Raw genomic sequence first — 5944 nt, 5'->3', positions numbered from 1 at the left:
CGCCGCCGCCCCCGGGTCCCCACCTGGCCCCATGCGGGGCCCCCGCCGGTGTCCGCCCGCCGCGCCGCCCCGCCGCTCACCGCCCGGGTCCCGCCGCCGCTCGCGGCCCCTGCAGCTCGCTGGCCCAGCCGCCTGGCGCTTCGCAGCGGCTGCGTCCCGCGGAGTGGCCGGCGCTTCTCGCGGCTGGGGCCGCGGAGGGGAGGCGGGAGGCGGGCTCTGCGCGGATTAGCATAAACTTGGGGCCGCGTCGCTCTCCTCCGCCGGCCCCCTCTCTGCCGCCAGACCCCCGCCCTGACTCCCAGCTGACGCCCGAGGGGCCGCCCGCAAGCAAGAGGTTAAGAAGGGAGCAACCCCGGGGTGGCAGGGGCGCACGCAGGCCGTCGCGCCCAGGGATGCCCCCAAACACACCCATCCACTGCCGTAGCCCGCGTGCACGGGTGAGAAGCAGAGCCAGACCCCTGGGACCGGCGTGGGCGTGGGGCTCTCCGGGAGCGGCCCACCCGCCGGACACACTGCTCTTAAAAGCCAGTGTGCATCTGGGGACGGCGGTCCACCACTTCGGAGCTGAGATGACCGTATTTGGGGTAGCGCCAGCAACACCTCCGCAGCCACCTCCTTGGAATAGGCCCCAGACCGTCCCTGTTGGCTAGCTCTGCCTCCTTGCACTGTCATTGTCATTGTCTGGAAGTGCCCAGGACATCTGATAAGTCTGCTGTCCCCTCCCCAGGCATCTTAACTCCTCCCTGCTCCCTGACCCTCTGCCACCCAGTCTGGTGGTCAGGCTGTCTCTCTGGTGTACTGATGGGGTCCGTGTTATCCCTGTGTCTCAGGTACGGGCTGCATGGAGCCCCAAATGCCTATCACCTCTCCAGCCCAGCCAGTGACGCTCTGATTCTCTTTGGGCATCTAGAGCTCTTAGCCCGCTGGGCCACACAGCACTGGCTCCTTAGTAGCGTCTGCTCAAAGAAAACCTTTAGGTCTTTCTCACAAAGAGCTGCTGTTAAGCCAGGCTTCCTCCATCTTTCCCTTGGGAAGTTGACTCTTGGACCCCAAGAGTTGGCCCTCATAGCCATCCTCATTCAAAATCATCTTGTTGACGTTCTGACCTGCAAAGAGCCTTTTGAATCCTGGTGCTGTCATCCAACAGAGTGGCACGTCTTCCTGGCTTTGTCTCATGCACACAGGTGACCACAGCTTTCTGCGTCTTTACCCAAGTAGCTGGTAGGCGTGCAGAAGGCGAGGAACTCGGAGGCACACTTGGAGAGACCTCACTCCAACCTGACTTTGAGATGCAAATCCACACCCTTCAGGTAAAGGGAAGATATCAAGGGTGCTGGAAGTGGGCAGCTCTGAAACCCACAACTATGCCTCTGCCCTCTCCTAGCACAGTGGCTTGTGGGGCCTGGGAGGCAGACACCTGACCCAGCCAAGCTAACTGTTCTTTGTCCTGGGCTTGGGAGTTGGAATACAGAGGCTGATGGGATCCAGCTTCAAGATGGGTGCTGTACTAGTTTCCTAGGGCTGCCCTAACAAATTACCACAAACTCTGTGGCTTAAAACAACAGAAATCTATTCTCCCCGAATCCTGGAGACTAGAAATCTGAAATCAAGGTGTCATCATAGCTATTCTCCTTCCAGAGGCTCTAGAAAAAGGATCCTTCCTTGCCTCTTCCAGCTTCTGGGGGCTCCTGGCAATCCTTGGCGTTCTTTGGCTTGTAACGGCATGATTCCAATGTCCCCATCTGTCTTCCCAGGGTCTCCTCCCCGTGGCCTTCTTCACGTGGCCTTGTCTCTGTGGGTGTCTCTGTGTCCTCTCCTCTTCTTATAAGGACCACTCATTGAATTTAGGGCCGAGTCTAATCCAGTATGACCTCATCTTAAGTAATTAAAACTGCAAAGACGCTATTTCCTCTTAAGTTCACATTCCAAGGTTCTAGGCAGACATAAATTTTGGGAGAACAGACACTATTCAACCCACGACAGGGACCTTGAGGGGTGGTGAGAGGACAGATCATGGCTGCAGATCTGCCGTAGCTACGCTGCAGCCTTAGCTCTACTGGAGTTACAGGGAAGCTGAAGAAGAGAATTTGCCAGGAGAGAGTGGGGCAAAGTCGAGAGGCTCTGGACTCAGGGAGAAGTGCAGTGAGTGGCCATCTGGTGACTGTCTTCCCGTCTGCTTCCAATAAGCCACTTCACTTGAGCTAGCTCGAGTGGGCTTCTGATCCCAGCATCCAAGTGTTGCCTGTCTAAGACAGCCTTTCATCCTCTGCCACAAGTCCACCCAATGTGCTATTATAATCTCCAGCCTGTAACAGAGATGTCATGAGCCATTCTGCTGAGGGCAGGATACACAGTGTCCATAACATGCTCTTGATCTGGTGAGCACTGAATTTCTACTTCTCGGAAAGTGAGAAGCATGTGAGTGGGAGATGAACAGGGCCCGACTCCACACCCTAGGCTGGCTCCTGACTGCCTGGCAGCGCTGCCCAGCGGCTCTGGGAGAAACCCCCCTCCCCGTCCCAGAAACTGTGATCCTTTTCCAAGGGGTCCCGCCTCTTCCTCTCACTCCTTTCCCCAGCCCAGATGTGGGGCCCATAACTCACAGGGAGGAGGCTAGATCCTTGTCTTTACGTGGAAAAACCCACATAACAGGGGGCTGAAAGGACAGTTGGACCCCATTTCCCCCTTTCCCAGGTGGCTGACATCAAACACCATATTCCCTCTTTAATAGGAACAGTTTTGGGAGCCAGCACTGGGGCCCCTTCCTGGTGGGGGAGACACTCAGGGTCTTGGCTGGATCTAGCCAGAGGCTGGGGTCTCCCCCGCAGACAATGAGGCCACTTTGCATCTGCCAGACAGGAAGCATAGGCAAGCCAGGGGCAGGGGAGGGAGGGAGACAGTATGTCCTCCCCCCACTCACACTGGAGTTTCCACACCTGGATGGAGGCAGGCTGAGGGGCCACACACAGGACCACGCTTTCTGTTCGTGGGGACCTGCACAGCCATATCCAGACACTTGGTCCACCCCATGCCAGTTCCCTACACACACACTAAGAAGCATACTTCCCCAACCTTCATGAGGCCCTGGTGAGTGATACGCCACCTCTCTCCTCAGGAAGAACAGAGAATGCCATCAGGATGACAATAACTATGGATAGGGTTATTGTCCCATGGGACAGGGAGCATAAAGTCTTGCATTTAGGGTCTATCAGTAAGTAGCACAGTGTGGGGAGACATGAGCAGGAACCTCTGCCTCCTTCGTCCATGCGCTCCTGGGGGGCAGAGTTGCTTAGTGGTGACCCACTCACCTGGGATAGCCCTTCCAGGCCTCCAGGCACTTCTGAGGACCCCAGGAGCTTCCTCTCCCATCTCCAGGCTCCTTCCACCTCACCCAGGATGTTACCTGCTTTTTGAGGGAGTCCCACCACATAAGGTCATTGAAAGCCTCAGTTTTATGGAATGTAGGTCCCCTTAAAGAGACAGAAATAGAAAGCACTGACACTGACAGCTTTCTGGCACAGGCCCTTCCTACCACGGATGAGCCTATTGGAAGAAACTCACACCCCCCACCACCAGCCAATTGGGGGTAGCACCCTCTAGGATACCAGCCTCCTACTCCGTCTCCACTAGCCCTTTGTCCCTGTCCAGCCCCACCCCCCATCTTCTTTCTTCTGAGCCCGAGAAGCTCGGCCTTCCTGCACACGGGGCCACCATTGAAAGTGAGCAAGGCTCTTTGCCTGGCTCACTCTCTCCTCAACATAAACATCAGCACGCTCAAAGCCCAGTCGGTATTTTGATTACACCCACGCCATCAAAAAAGGTTACTGTCAAATCCACACGCAGGGGTTTGGGGTGACCTCTTCCAGCTGGGCAGAAGTGTGGCTTCTCCAGGACCCTCGGGTGTGTAGACGTGCAGCCCGAAGGTCCAGAAATCATGGACACTGGACTCTGTGGAGCCGGGATAGACTTCCATTGAATGAGAGGTACTAACAAGCAACTTAAAAATTGTGCAGCACTGATGGGCTCTCAGTGTGGACACATGCAAACCAGATGCAATCATTATGCAAATCACATGCAAAATACATGCATGGGCCTTCCAACTATTGCAAACACCAGATGTGGCCCTTGGGGACCCTGAGTTGAGCTGAGCCCTGTTGTGATGCACAGAAGTGACCCTGGACTCACCAGTCTCTTATGGTGGGCAGGAAGGGCTTACTGAGGCCGTTCACACACCCTGGGGGAAGGAACCAGGCAGAGAGTCGACTGGCCCTGGCTTTGAATCCCAGCTCCTCCACTCAGAAATTGCGCGACCTTCATGGAGTCTTGTCATCCCCTGAGCCTCTATCTTCCCATCTGTAAAATGGTGACTAGGAGAACATTGGCTACGCTCCCATCTGCATGACTGGGCCCACAAGAGATACTCATGGAGGAAGCAGGGCTGAGTCCTTCCCTGGGGAGTGGGTGTCTGGGCTTCTTTCTGCCCACTACAGTGGTAACTGCCATGGCACGACCTTCTCCAAGGGCAGCCGTGCAGCTGTGGGCTTGGGGACGGTCACAGCTGACGGCCCGAGGAGCGGCAGGCTCTTCATTCATCCCGAAAGGTGTCACAGGTCCCACGCGACAGGGGCGCGGAGCCCTGCCAGACCCCCTTTACCGAGTGCACCCATCACCCCCACCCCCCACTTCAGGAGTGCTGACTGCTTTTGCTCACAGCTGCCCTTCCTGCGAGTTGCCCGTGGCTGATAAGAGCCACCTCCCCTGGGAAGTCACAAAGCCTCCCACCCCATGGCTGATACAGGGGTAAAAAAGACGGGCCTCCTCCCCTCACGGGTTTATGTTCTAGGCCCCCCTGGATCAGGCCACATCTAGACTCCACCCGAGACCCCATTCTTGCTCTGCCCCTTCCCTCTCCTGCTTCCCACCCTCCCTTCTGTGTGTCTCCTGAGAACCCTTCCTAGAAAATGGTATGTTCCTGAATCTGTCTCCAGCTCTGCTTCTGGGAACCCGACCCCAGACAGGGAGACAGACCTGCAAGCAGAAAGGGACAATGTGCATGACACTCATTATGATCAAGGACCATGGGGACGCGTGGGGTCACTAAGGAAGAAGTGCCTGGGGGGGATAAGAATTTGTCTCCCCAAACAGGCAACACGGAGTCCACCTGTGGGGAGAGAGCATGCCAGGGAGTGGGTGCAGTGTGTGCTAGGCCAGGAGGCAGGAGACAGCCTGCTGTGTTTCGGGAGCCCTGCAGATCTCTGGGGGGCCAGGCCCCAATAGGGATTAGCAGGGGCCAGATAAGAGGGGCCTTGGCTACTTCAGAGAAGAGTCTGGACTTTACAGCAGGGGGACAATGCATACAGAACTATCTCGAAAAATGTCCCCTTCGCTCTGAGGGGTGCTGCTGCATGGAGCAGGCACTGGGGGAGGGTTCCAGGAAGGAGGTGTCTGCAATGTCAGCCATTAGGCTGACAGGGGTGGGGGCCGGGGACAGAGGGTGGGTCCCAGAGGCTTTTAGGACAGAGAGCTGACAGGCCTTGGTGGCTGATTTGGGGGCTGTGGGTGTGGGAAGGATTCTGGAAGGTGCCAGGCTGAGGGGAGACAAAACGTCAGGACTGGGACAGGGGAGACCATATGTGGCTAAGTGTGAGGAGAGAGGACGGTTTAATGAACTGTACAGGGCAGGGTCTGCATTCCCGGCGCAGGCCAGGCCAACGACGCTGAGCCTGGAGTGGGGAGGCCTCCGTGAAGGCGGATGCTGACAGGAGTGGGTGGTACAGCTGGCCTGACTCCAGGGGGCCGGGAGCTGCTCCCTGCTGGCGGGGCTGGGTGCAAGGCCCTGGGAAGAGCTCAGGCCCCGCCCTCCTCTAACTCTTCTATTCATGGGCACCAGAGTAAAAACCACACAGGATTACCGCTGGTGACAGAGGAGGCAGGCACACCATGG

This window comes from Rhinolophus ferrumequinum, chromosome 23 (genome assembly GCF_004115265.2).
Source record: "Rhinolophus ferrumequinum isolate MPI-CBG mRhiFer1 chromosome 23, mRhiFer1_v1.p, whole genome shotgun sequence".
Classification (NCBI taxonomy): Eukaryota; Metazoa; Chordata; class Mammalia; order Chiroptera; family Rhinolophidae; genus Rhinolophus; species Rhinolophus ferrumequinum.
This window is presented reverse-complemented; position numbering follows the sequence as displayed.